The sequence below is a fragment of the Schistocerca nitens genome, chromosome 2, assembly GCF_023898315.1.
Source record: "Schistocerca nitens isolate TAMUIC-IGC-003100 chromosome 2, iqSchNite1.1, whole genome shotgun sequence".
In the NCBI taxonomy this organism is placed as follows: Eukaryota; Metazoa; Arthropoda; class Insecta; order Orthoptera; family Acrididae; genus Schistocerca; species Schistocerca nitens.
Window position 1 is genome coordinate 768,641,993 of NC_064615.1, and position 14,639 is coordinate 768,656,631.

General features: G+C 35.4%; 1 protein-coding gene across 1 annotated transcript in view; it reads left to right on the plus strand.

Annotated features, from left to right (window-relative positions):
* Positions 1-649: 649 nt before the first annotated feature.
* LOC126237009 (E3 ubiquitin-protein ligase TRIP12) overlaps positions 650-14,639 on the plus strand; it is a 236,317-nt gene continuing 222,327 nt past the window's right edge. Inside the window, exon 1 of the mRNA XM_049946736.1 lies at positions 650-848. The gene's annotated coding sequence lies outside the window, so the exon portion shown is untranslated. The remainder of the gene's footprint in view (positions 849-14,639) is intronic.

A 14,639-nucleotide genomic window follows, 5' to 3' on the forward strand; every position in this document is an offset into this window, starting at 1 on the left:
CAGATGAATGAAAAACTCATTTTTCATAGCTGGTCAGACTATTATTTCCTCAAAATATGCGTTACTAAAGCGAGCGCTAGTTTTGACACCTGTTAAAGAAACTTTTACGATAATACACGCCGCTGTGACAACTAAGAGCGCCCTCAACCACACACGCATTCACAGACCGCTAGTTACATTAATTTACCGTAAACTATAACTATCTTGTCTTGAATTATGATCAATGATCCTATTTTGTTACTCGCGGGTTTATTTGTTGTCCTATTGCTAATTCTCTATCGATAACTGTCGATTATCTCTAAAACATGAATATCATTAGCTGCTGAAGTATAGGCAGAAGAGCTTAGCTTTTTACTTCGCGACTAAAATTAAATTATATTCACAAAATCTGTGCACTGAAACAACGTTTGTGCCCTTGTGTGTTAATTTTTTTGAGTTTTCTTGACATTTCATGTCGATTGTGAATATCGATGTCACAAGCAGCTGAGAAACATGTTTGGTGCGTATTGATAGGGCATGAACAGCTGTGGAGCTATGTTATTTGTGAGACATAGCTTTATTGCTTTGTCTTGTTGAAGGGAAGTGTTTGTAATATGGCTGTGTGTTGTACTATCGTACTGTAACCATACATGGATGAGTTTTTTCTTAATTGTAAAATATGATGGAACTATATTAGAGAGAGCATGGATCCATTACGAAGCCGTAAGAATTTGTCATAATCAGTGCAATTCTGAAGCATACGATAGAAGGGAGAGAGATGTTGATGAGACTGGCGATTCAGTTTGGCATTTGCAGTAGCCAGTCCTATACGGAAAAATTAATGCTGCTGATTCGGATTGCAGAAGGAGGTACGGTTAATCTGCAATGGTTTATTTATTCTGCTGTACATACTAATAATTTTATCCCTGTAGTCCTTGGCGAATGGAAACCCAAGTTCACAATGGTGGTCCTTGACTTTGAGCTGTTGTTTTTCTTGCAGAAGATCCATTACTGTAGAGATTTTTTTGCGGTGAGTGAATTTCGGGTTTGTTTCCGTTTCAAATTTTATTATTTGGAAGTGTCGAATTCGAGTGAAAAGAACGGTTATTGCGGTAATTTTCCGTACAATCGATTCTGTTTCACGAGTGATAAAATAAATTAATACGAATAAAGAGAACGGATTGTTAGCATTCTCGTGTTTCATTTTTAAACTTTTGGTTGGTATCGTGCACATTTGTATAATGTGTGGGACAAACAGCGGTACCTGGACGAACTTATAACACTATTTCGAGAATTGAGGATTTGGTTATTGTCTCGCTTCTCCATCGTGACATTTCAGTGTTGCTTCTGTAATGCTGTAAATCATAGGCCTCTAGCTTAGTCATGATTCCAGTGACATGGGCGACATGTAATTATGCTCATCGCTTGCGACTGAATTTCACCTTTAATAACCAACTTGTTATCTGTTTAAGGTAGGCAAACGGATGTTGTAATTTGATCGTATCCGAAATATAAAGTTCCAGTAATTCACAGCTTTTATTCCATAAAAAAATGCGGCTCAAATGGAAGTTAATGTCATTAAACAAGCTGCGTCGTCAGTGTAAAATACGTTTTGAATTTTCGTGTATTAGTCACTTTGTAAGAGCGGAAAAAAGGTACATAACCAACCTATGTGTCTGTTGACACAACTTACTGTACAAGACGTAATTCGATATTTAAACATCGTTGTTGATAGGTTCAGCGTGACAACGTGTATGCCGCGGATATGGTTTTTAGTTCTAGTTGGGTTAATGAGTTACAATGGTCGTGGTCTATCTAGCATTGAAAGGTGATTAAACTAAGAACAGATGATCCGAAGGTCGTATATATGTCCAACTAAACAACTGCAGATAGTATGATTTGCTTCTAAATGGTGAATCGTGCATCTTTTTTGAAAGACGTCAGTGGAATTACTCTGCCAAATGTAATCACGAAATATGTACATATTACGTCACTTTCAAGCCGTAGGCCGTCAATACTTTTTTTATGCAAGGTAAACTCACAATGTTTCTGTGATTTCTACACTGCTTGTAAGTATTGGGTGGTACGTCCAGTAATTACGGTATTATCAGGACCAATGAAATTGTCTTTAGTTTTATTAAGTACTACATGGAAATAGAAAAAAAGTTATCAGTTGTTCTCAGTAAATGCAGTAGTTTATTTTCTGACGAACCAAGTGGGAACAAGTACGAGTGTACACAGCCGTCAGTATGTTAAGGGATATTAAAGGGAAGAATATAATTTCCATGTAAACATTGTTGGTCATTGTATTGATTAAGACTTCTTGCTTTATTATTTGTAGCGATAAACGAAAACGATACAAGGAGTTCAACAAGTTAGTAAAGTCCAAAGCTTCGATAGCCTGCAGCTATTAACTCATTCAACGCGTCTATTGGAAATGCCCCTGTACTTGCGAAAAATTGAAGGGACCCTTGATGAGTGATACTAAGTAGAACATTCTGTTGTAATTATATTAGGGCCTCTAGTCTTTCTACTTGGCTCTACTGCACATATCCCACAAGAGAATGGAAATGTTTTTCTGATTTTTGCACTTCGGTGTCCACTTTTAAAGTGGAGTTTATTTTCCTGTTAACAAAGGTTCTTTATTTTATCCATAGGAAGTCGAAAACAAGTGTTTTGGATTTAAGCCTGTTCTTCCACAAATTGTGAGCTGAAGTGCCTCCATAAAATTTCTAAACAACACTGATGAATGTTAAGTAATAAATTGGAAAAGAAATATTATCGCATTAATTTTCTTTCTGGTCTGAAATTGTGCTTTGTTATTATCCGTAATATAGCGTACAGAAAAAGCTGTCTGCTGCCATATCCATTTCACAGTCTGTGTTAACTGAATTTTTTAACTAGTACAGTGAAATTAGTCATGATTCCTTCACAGTTTTGTAGCATTTTGCTGTAAAGCAATTAATGGCATAGTGACTATAGGGACCAGAGCTGTTGTGCTTTTGTGTTGGAGTATGAATGTTCAGTAGTAGTTAGCACACCACTCAGATCTCTTAACAAACGTTAAATAAAGCTCAACTTGACACAACTCTTAAGTAGTCAGTGGTGAACTTCATTTTTGATTTAGTATTTGCTACATTTCAATGAAAAATTATGTCCTCTTTCCCTCATTTTAGTTGCAAGACTATCTCGTGATCAGTGTGTGGGATATACTAATGCTGTCTTAAATTATAAGGTTTAAATTAGTATGGCATATTCTTTTGGAGTTACGGTGATTATTCCCTTGATATAATTCATCACTGCGTTATACTACTAGTTTATTCGTCCATAGACTATATATGTTGCCTGAATTTTGTTGGCAGTTATATTGGATAAACATAAAAGGATGTTTAGTATTGTATGCAATACAGGGATGCATAGTCTCCTACACAATTACTCATTCAAAATTGCATTTACAACTCTGATGAATTACAAAAATGAAATTGTGTGCTGTGTGTACTGTGCTTCATAGTCAAAATTCATTCTGGAACCAATGCTCTAGGCTGTGACTAAGGGGTCATTCTATGTCAAATTGTCCAGTAATTCTAGGATTTCTAACCCTCCATCTGAGATTTTCATGAAACATTGTATACCTGCTTATTCTTATAACAAGAACTTCTGATAATTCTTTTAGTCTCAGACTAAAATTTTTTTTTATTTCATTTTTTGATATAGTGATGTTCTGATATTTTTGCACTGTGAAAATGTCCATGAAAGATAGTATTTATCTACAGAAATGTTCATAACTCAGGTGTACGTGAAGCTTTCCATGTAGAATTATTTTTCAGAAGTTAAGAGTGGCATATAGTTAACAAGAATGTATTTATTTAAGCAATAAAGTTATGGAGAAAATTAGAAGGAAATATTAGTGTCACTTTCTGATTTCTGGAAAAATTACAAGGATGTTGAAAAACACTTGGGCTATCACATTTCTCCAACCAGATGGTAACCTTGTTTTTGTCTTACAAATTTGTAAGGTTGTAAGTTTTCTAACAAAGTAAAAATTATTAATAAGTTTTCTGTGAATGGACACCCAAATAAATTGCAAATCAGAAGACTTTTTACAGTGACGAAAAACGGATCATTTCAATCAAGTTCAGCCAAGTGTGATACCCACTGCCTCAGATGCAAGGGTCTTGAATTAGCATATTTAAATATCAGTTATTCTAGGCAGACAAATTATAGGCATGAAAAATTTATTTCATTTTATTAACTAAGTGATTTTTGAAAGAAAATAATGTATTGCATTTATCTGTACAGCTAATCACCAACTCACAGTGACAGTGTTCTGTGTGTTTGCAGAAGCTTGCTTGAAACCTGCACTTACATGAAAACACTGTAACAATTGCTGGTATGTGTTTGTGAGCATTGCCCACATGCAACAGTTTCCCTCTGTCTCTTTGTGAGAAGTGTCATATTTGTTTGTAGTGCAGCCATTTATCATTTCTTTGCTAATGTATTGTATTTTTACCTGCAGTAGTGCTCAGTTACTTTCAGTGAAAAATATTAATTCATCTAGTGTTGGAAAATTGCTTACAACACCATGACATTTGACAACCTGTACCTCAGTAAAAACTCTTCAAAATTTTTTGGAACTGAGTAAAGACCAACAAGATTTTGTAATGTTGTGGTTCAGTAGAATCTTTCCAAATGATGATGAAAAAACAATATGTGGACATCTCAGTAACTCTTACTTTAAAGGTTTTTGAAAGCCACCAAAAAACTTGTGACCCTTTCAAAATACACAGGCAGGCAGTTGAAAAATCCATGAGATCAGTAAATTTGGCTTTTTCTGAATCATTAAGTGTGAGTAGAATTGATCTCCATCCAGGCAAGAAACCTTCCGCATGTCATAAAATTTGTGTGTGTGTGTGTGTGTGTGTGTGTGTGTGTGTGTGTGTGTTTGTGGGAGGGGGGGGGGATCAAATCAGTGAGAGTGAGGGAAATGAAAGTGATGCCAGGGACCAGGAGATTTTATGAGTCAGTGCTAATTGAGATGCTCTACCTTAAAATGTCATTCCATTCCAAATCACAGCAAGGCCTCATATGGCAAATGGAAGTTAGAAAAAGTGAAGTGTGCTTTGGAAGAAAAAAAATGTACCAGGCATTGGGTTGCAATGTTGAAATTTCTGACAGTAGGGAGAATAAAATGTATGATTAAATTGATAACGCCCGAGACTTTGATGCCATGATATTATTAATGAAGCTAAAAGTAGCTGGTGTAGGCAGATCTAAAAATTTAAAGTTGTTACTTTAGCTCTTCCCTCTTGGTCAAAAGAAAAAAAAAATCGGAACTCAATGTTAGTGAGTATGTAGTTCCACAGGCAAGGAAACTGAAAACAGATGTATGGTTTTTTTTAATTGATTCTGAACCAAGGGTAAAATGATCACTGATGTAGTAGTAAAGTTTGTCACTGATTTTTACCAAAATTGTGAATGTACATGATTGTTAGGATTCAGAAGAACGTGTACGTGCATAAAAAGGCATGGGCTCTGCAACCTAAGGGAACTATGTTATTGTTTTGGATGCGAGAACTCAAACATTGACATTGTTTTTTTCTAAGTTCTGTTCAGTAAGGGGTCATTCCATGTCAAGTCACCCAGGCCTTGACACCAACCATGTCAGATTTTGATGAAACTTGGTACAATTACTTCTTTTATCATCCTGAAAGCACCTGTAAAATTTTTTTGCTCTATTTTTTTTATAAATTTTTAAAGTTTTTATATTTGGCGTTGTTTCAGCAGTCGGAAATCGTAACTTAAGCGTGTCCTCACAACTAAAAAAATTAGTATATTAAAGAATACTCAAGATATCAGTATGAAATTTTGGAATAAGTTTGTGTATTATATCTAAATGTTAAAAAAATTACCATAAAGATGTATTAAAACCTTCCAAATGAATAAAAATTTACAAGTTTTTTTAGCTAACGGATGTTTAGTTTTACAAAAACTGCAACATCTAGAGTCTCAGACCTGATAGAAAGCTCAAATTTGTTTTAAAATACTCTTAATTGTATAGGCTATTTGATAACAGAAAAATTATGTTGGCTTTTTAACCTGTTTAATAGTTATCTAATTTTTAAAATAATATTAATTATATTTTTAAAATAAAAAGCACCAAGTGACTTAGACACCGAAAATAAGTTTTTGTCTTCAAGTAACAATGTACGCTTGGATTTTGTTTTGTTACTCCTGTGTTTTGAAGTAAAAAATTATTACAGTGTTAAATAGTGCTTGGATAGTATTTTATTAAGTTTATTCGAACTTTCAGTAAGTGCTGTTACTTAGTTTACAGAGATTATTTTCCAATATCCTATAAAAGTAACCAGAACAGTAATCAGACCAAAAGTGAAATCAGTATGTCAGATATTCAAACCTGTAGCGTAGGGTTATTTAAAAAATCTGACTGTTTCCAAACAACCTACACACCTTCAAAAAAGTTACAGCCGGTATCTGAATTGAGCGAGGAAGAAAAAGATTTGATCCACTTACGATCTGGAATTAATCTGTGTGAATTTAAGAATATATGTTCATACCACAGCTACTACTTTTTAAACGTTTTTGAAAAGTATCAAACAACATGTGTAGACCCACTAAAAAGAAAACACAAAAAGCTCATCAAAAAATCATTGAGAAGTGTAGGCTTGGATCTTTCTAAACAATTACTGACAAAAAATATTAGCATAAAACCTGGACAGAAGTTTTCCTCAACATGCCGTAACTTTTGTGAGGAAAAATAACTGCACTAACTGAGTACTTATCTGAAAAACTAAGTGAAGATTATGATTTAGAAGAAGAAATTGTAATCAGTCAGTGGGTTAACACAGACAGGGCAGAAATGATCAAACGATCTATCAGTGTTGAAGACTACATTTCTTTATTGGTTAGGTCATTGGAAAAGCTCACCCCGCACTCGTTTATAGCAAAATCCCAATCAGCAGCCTTTAAAAGATTGAAAGAAGACCCACCACCCAAAACAGCAATTATTGTGATGGGTTTCAGTGAAAATTATTCCTTTGTTATACAAAATGAGATCCAAAGTTACCACTGGAATAGAGGTGGTTGTACTCTACACCCAGTTGGAGTTTTTCTAAGAAATGAGGAAAACAATGTTTTTGTTTCCAACCAATGTTTTATTAGTGATGACCAAGAACGTGATACTGGTTTTGTTAAAAAAAGAAATTACAAAGTGGCTGTCATCACATCATACTCACATTGACTCAGTTCACTACTTTACAGATGGTTGTGCTGGGCAGTACAAAAATAAACAGTTTTAAAAATTTGACTGAATACTTGAGAGACTTTAATTTGAAGGCCCAACACTCTTTCTTTGCAACAAGTCATGGGAAGTCAATTTGTGATGGCCTAGGAGGAACTATTAAAAGAATTTTAAGGAAAGCTAGTCTACAGCTTTCAGACAAAGAACAAATAATGACAGCAATCGATGTGTGTTCATTTTCACTTTATTGACAAAAAAGAAGCTGATTTGCTATGGTTAAAACTAGAAAACCGTTTTTCAGCAACCCGAACCATTCCTGGAACAACAAGTTTTCATAACTTCAAACCACTTCCAACAAACAACCTTGAAATTAGAATGACTACAGATAGTGTAAAACCCTCCTTAGTATTTTCTTTCCATTCATCTTCTGATTGGGTTCGTGTTGAACCATCCATAAATAGCTATGTGGCTGTAAATGATGATGGTAACTGGTACTCTGGACTGGTAAAAACAATATTCAAAGATGAAGACGATGCAGAAATTCTATTTCTACATCCTTCAGGACCAGCTGCATCATTTTATTGGCCTGAAAGAGAAGATTCTTGCATAGTGCCTTTGGAGCACATAGTCTGTGTAGTAGACGCACCTCAATCAAGCGGCACTGGAAGAATGTATTACTTCAATAAAGACTGTATCAAAAGAACTGAAAGCTCTTGGATGAAGTGGAAAAACAAGTTGAATCAGCATTAATGTTTATTAAAAAGACAAAATTACTCAAAAAATTCAATGTTTCAAATCAGTTGGGTTATACAGAAGTGTTGTAAGTACACTATCTTTGTACATAATTCTAATGTAATCTACTATAATTAATAAACATGTTAAAAAGCCATCATTATTTTTGTTTTATCAAGTAGCCTATATGTTTAAGAGTAAATTAAAACAAATTTGAGCATTCTATCAGGTCTGAGACTCTAGATATTGCAATTCTTATAAAACAAAACATCCGTTAAAAAAAAGATATATATATATATATATATATATATATATATATATATATATATATCATAGAAAATATTAATATATTTTAATAGTATCATTTTTATCTTCAAATATGTATAATAAATAAACTTGCTGCAAAAATTCATGATGTTATCTAGAAGAGTTTTTAAGATAAGCAATTTTAAAGTTTTGAATACAAATTAAATTTACCATTTCCGAAGGTTTGGAAAACGCAAAACATAAAAACTTAAAAAATTTATAAAAAAAACTATAAGAGATACAGCAAAAAATTTTTGCAGGTGCTGTCAAATTTCATGAAAATCTAAGGAGGTGGGTGTAAAATTTATTTTTTATTGGGTAATTTGATATGGAATGACCCTAAGACCAAAGTGGTGAATTTTAAATGGTGCTGCAGGCACACTGTGTGTCTCTATGGTATCCACCAAAATGTAAAACTGCTTTTGAGTGCAGAACACATTGAAGAACATATAAAGAACGTTTTTTTGTATATGACTTGGAAAACTATGACTACACGCCTAATCACTGTGCTAGTTTTCCCAGTGCTGTCAAATTGTTGGAATTTTTGAAAGATGCTTATGATGAAACTGAAGCACAGCCAGTGGAGTAACTCAGACCGTCGGACTCAGTTGGTAAAGCAATTGCAACTGTTGATGAATATACACTGATTTGCTGGTAATAAGATTACAGGCACTTAAAATATGCCCAATCATGTCTAAATGTCATGCAAGGGTTGTGAAAAATTTGAAAGAAAAGCTAACCCCAGAGAAAGCAATTCTGTTAATGCACTTTGATGAAAACTACTGTTTTGTAATTCAGGTGGAAATCTGAAGTTACCACTGGACAAGAAGCAGCTGTACAATCCAGTCCATTTGTGTTTATGTGATAAAGGAGGAAAATAAATTGATAACAACAAACCATTGCTTTGTAAGTGGTGATATGGATCATGATGTAGGATTTGCAAACGGCGTTCAGAAAGAAAAGGTTAAGTAATTGGCTGAACCCTACCATCAAGTCAAGAAACTGCATTGTTCCACTGATGTGTGTGCTGCTCAGTATAAAAAAAAATAATAAAAAAGCTTTAAAAACTTGTGTGAACACAGAAATGATTTTTCCGTTGATGCTTAAAATTCCTTTTTTGTTACTCGCCACGGTAAATCTGTGTGTGATGGATTGGGAAGAGCTGTAAAACTTGTATTGAGAAAAGCTAGTTTCCTGCTAGATGATGATGTATACATAACTACTTCGGGTGTTTTCAATTTCTGTTTCCTGCTAGATGATGATGTATACATAACTACTTCGGGTGTTTTCAATTTCTGCATGGCTAATAGTGACAAATTTTCTTACAGTTTCTTAGACAATTGCTACGTAGATTGCCAAAAGAAGAAACTCAAAGAGGTGTTTGGCAACCGGCACAATGCCAGCTACCGGGAATTTTCACAATTACAAACCATTTATCTGTGTTTCAGTAGAAATTAGAAAAGTACCTTGTTCTGAAAATCTTTAATTGATTTTTCCAAAATGAAAATGCTCCTCGATGATCATGTACCCATTCCTCAAGAAAACTGTTTTGTGGCAGCTGTATATTATGACAGGAGGTACTTTTCCGTAATCAAGAATGTGTGTGATTAAGGAGATGCCGAACTACTTTTTCTCCACCCACCTGGACTGGCAGTGTCACTTTTAGCCAGAGAAAGAGTACACTTGTTTTGAGCTTTTGGAAAACATTTTATGTACTGTTGGTGTACCCAAATCAAGCACATTAGGAAGAATGTATTACATTAATGCAAATATGAAGGCAGTGAAATCTAATTTCTCATTGTGGCTTCAAAACAGACACATTATTAAAACTGTCAGTAGAGAACTTTAACGATCTTTACTGCTGAACAAGTATGTTTTAAATTTAAACATTTGTCTGTGTCGAATAATTGTCATTTAAATACACTCATTTGACTTTCAAAATGATACCCCTAAATAAAGCTAATATTAGTAATGAAAATATTTCAATTAAAACTATAACTTTTGGCTCTGCACTTTTATTATTTTAACAAAACATAATACATGCACTAAAGCTTAGCAGTCTACATAATATGCTTTAAAAAACCTTCTGTAGAATGTTACAGTACATTAATACATAAATGAAAATCTTATGTCTGTTGGAACTCAAGGGGTTTTTTAGTTACATCAAATTTGAGCTTCAATAAAAAAAATGGCCTTGATAGCAGTGTGTCTAAAAGTATTTTGAATATAGAAGAAATCGTTGTTTTGGCCAGTAGAATTAAGTTGATTTTCTTTATTACCAGAAGTCAATCAGAGCTGTTAAATATTTGCTCCCAGTAAAGATACAGTCTGAAAAAATAAGTGATTTGTTGAAAATAAGGTATAACCTCATGTTTTTGTAAATGTTGGACAGTCTGTATCACAGTTGTAATTACTTCTGAACAACAAGCCACACCTCTCATTAAGTTGTCAACCTTCCAGTATACTTGATGCAGAGTGAATTACTGGTGGTGACGCTTTTGCGTTGTTCGAGGCATGGGGCCAGTGTTGATTCTGGCCTCGCCTATTTGCCTTGTGTGTTCCTTCAGCAGGGTCGGAGCAGGCACACGAGAGCAACTGTTTGCTAGTTATCAGAAGCTCCAATGTCAGCCACATTATGGAGCATCTTAGGTAAATAGCATTCAGAGCCGGAAAGAAAGCCACAGTGCACTCGATATGTCTGCCGGAGGGGTCTCATCCAAGATATGAAATAGGCTTTGACTGCAGCTATGGAACATGCAGGGTGCAGTCTTCTGCAAGTTACGGCTCATGTTGGTGCCAGTGACGTCTGTTGCTTGGGTTCTGAGGCCACCCTCGGTTCATACAGGCGGCTGGTGGTGGATGTGATGAAGGCTGCTGGACTCGTGTGTAGGATGCAAGCAGATTTCGCAACATGCAGAATCATTCCCAGAGTTGACCAGTCTACTTTGGTTTGAAACTGAGTCAAGTGTCTCACCCCCAAAGGCTTTATTGTCTATATGATGGTATCCATTGCAGATTTCTGGACCTGCATTATAGAGTGGGGAATTGTAGGATGTCTTTTGATAAGTCAGGGATGCACTACACAGAGGAAGCAACTGCTTGGGTAGCAAAGTACTTGTGTTGTGCATGTAGGGTTTTTTGTGGTTATGCGGTAGTTTGAGGTACTCTGATGAACTCTTGCCTCACAACATGCAGATAGCAAATTCAGACTGCATTCAGGATAAAGGCACTTTTGACGGTCAAAATGTTATCAGTAAATTGTCGAAGTATTTGTAGCAAAGTTCCTGGAATTTCTTGAACTCTAATTATTCTTGGAACCAAAAACTGGCTGAAGCCCAAAGTAGAAAGCTCGGAGGTATTAAGTGATTCATGGAAACTATATCAAAAAGACAAATTAGACGCCATAGGAGGCAATTGAGAAAAATATTGTTTGTATTGATATCAAATTTGAGTGTGATTGAAGTTACCTGGTGATACATAACAGGTCTAGGTGAAATCAAGTTAATTTTAGATATTTTTACCAGCCATACAATTCAGTTGTGACAGTTCTAGAGTCTTCAAGGAAAGTCTACGGTCAGTAGCTCGCAAATACCCTGATCATGAAGTAGTAATGGGAAGTGACTTTAACCTACCAAGTATAGATTGGGAAGTCTATAGTTTGATTTCAGGGGGTACAGGCATTCAATCTTGCAGAGCACTTTTGAACATAGTTTTGTGGAAACTGTAGTGAGCAGCTAGTTAGACAGTCCGCACAAAGTGAAGTGTTTTAGGGTTTGTTGCTACAAAGTGGATTAAGGATGGAAAAGACCCACCATGGTTTAAAAACGAAAGTCGGAAAATGCTGAAGAAGCAAAGGCTGTTGTACTCTGGATCAAAAGGGAAAGGGCAAATGATGACAAGCTAAAGTTAGTAGAGATTTGTGCGTCCGTAAAAAGATTGATGGGCAAAGCATACAACTACCACCACCATCATACCTTAGCAAAATATCTTATGGAGCTCTTGAGAAAATTCGGGTCCTATGTAAAATTGCTTCTATCCAGTCATTCATTGACAAGTCGGGTTTGACAGAAGATGATAGCAAAAGGATGGCCAGAGTTTTAAATTTCACATTTACGAAATCGTTCACACATGAGAACCATGTGAACATATCACCATTTGACAACTACACAGACTGGAGGACATAGTAATGGGCACCCCTGGCATTTGGATGGAATTCCAGTTAGGTTATACAGAGAGTACTCTATGGCACCAGCCCCTTACTTAGTGTGCATTTATTGCGAATCTCTCACCCAGTGCAAAGTCCCAAATGACTGGAAAAAAGTGCAGGTGACTCCTGTATATAAGAAAGGTGAAAGAATGGACCTGAAAAATTACAGATAAAAATCTTTAACATAGGTTTGCTGCAGAATTTTCGTAACACATTCTCAGTTTGAATGTCATAAATTTCCATGAGCCAGGAAAGCTTCTGTCACAAGTCAGCATGGTTTTAGAAAACATCGCTTGTACGAAACTCAAGTTTGACCTCTTCTCACATGAAATCCTGCAAACTATGGATGAAGGGGAGCAGACAGGTTCAATATTCCTAGATTTCTGAAAAGCATCTGAACCCTGTGCCACACTGCAGACTGTTAGTGAAGGTACGAGCATAAAGAATAGGGTCCCAGATATGCGAGTGGCTTGAAGATTTCTTAAGTAGTAGAATCCAACAGGTTTTGCTATATGCAAAGAGCTTCTACAGAATACAGCATTGCTACCAGCCTATCAATACTAGAGTGCTGCTGCCTATGGGTATCATACCTAATAACTTGTTCTTTAGTAATAATCATGGTACAGATGGGAAACTATTATGGAGGCTACAGGAAAAAAAAGAGCCTGTTTTTGTTCATCAGCCCTTGTAAAATAAATAAATCTGGGTAGCTGACTGAATCAAACATAAAAGAATATTCAGACAGATCAGAAAGGTTTCACCTTGTGAATAACTGTAATCGGTAGATGAAGAATGGGATACTCTGAAATTGATTGCAGTATTCTCAGTAGATAATAATAAATTTTGATAACAGCTCAAAATACAAGAGCTTAAAATTCCAACTGTTGGAATTATATTAAAAATACTAGGATGGAAATTGCTCTTGTTTGAAAATCTACATTATTTGCTTATTATTTCTCATATCATGTAAACGCCTTGAAATAAAATGAACAGTGCTGCAGTTTTGAATGCATCTTTGAGTTAAATAATACAAATGGGTGACAGTTGGATTATTTCAAATAACCATATTTCCCATCTTTATACTATGGCACTTGTGAACATACAGGTTGTTTGGAAACAGGAATGTATACACAATGTGTTGTTTTCTTTGAATAGTTATTTTTCTCATATATCTTTCCTTCTTTTTCTACACCTTGTGCGAGGAATTCAAATTAGCCTTTTGTGGTCTTATTTTTTGTATAACCTTGTCAGGAATAAAAAAAAAACTGTAGAATAGTTTCTTTTACTCTAATGTATGATCACAAAAATTGTCATGTTTTTGTGATCATGGAGTGGAATAAAAGAGACAAATTCTATGTTTCCTAGATCACTGTTTTTATTCTAAACTGTTACAAATTGTGAAACTGTTGTACTGTGTTGTTAATAATATAACTTGCAACAAATCTATCTAGTTCAAAATGGTTCAAATGGCTCTGAGCACTATGGGACTTAACATCTGTGGTCATCAGTCCCCTAGAACTAAGAACCTAACTAACCTAAGGACATCACACACATCCATGCCCGAGGCTGGATTCGAACCTGCGACCGTAGCGGTCACACGGTTCCAGACTGAAGCGCCTAGAACCTCATGGCCACACCGGCCGACAAATCTATCTCGTCAGTAGAACTTTTCAACACAATACACACTCTTAATTGCAAGAAAAAAGATACCCACTTGAGTTGTATGATTCTGCTATTGTAAATAGGTTGACCTGGCCGAAATTGGACGCACAGTATAGAAATAAGAAAACAAGGCAGCTGAATCAGATGAATTCAGTGTCAACATGATCAGGGCACTCGGAGGAACTGCTCAGCAATGGCTACACAGGGCACTGTGTGTTGTTGGAAAGAAAAAGTAACTCACTGAAATTGGAAACAGGCATCATCCCCCTACTGAAAAAGGGTCAGAAGAGGTAACTAAACTACAGATGTGTCGCTTTACTTTCACGAGGTCTAAAAGCCTGTCATTTCTTGCGGACAGAATGAGGAAATCAGTAGAATTAACATTCAAGGAGAAACATGGCTTTAGAGGTCTTAGATCTTTTTTGTACACTCAGTTTTTGCCACAAGAATACTTTGAGTAAGTTCTGGATTTCTTTACATTGGTGAAGTACGTGG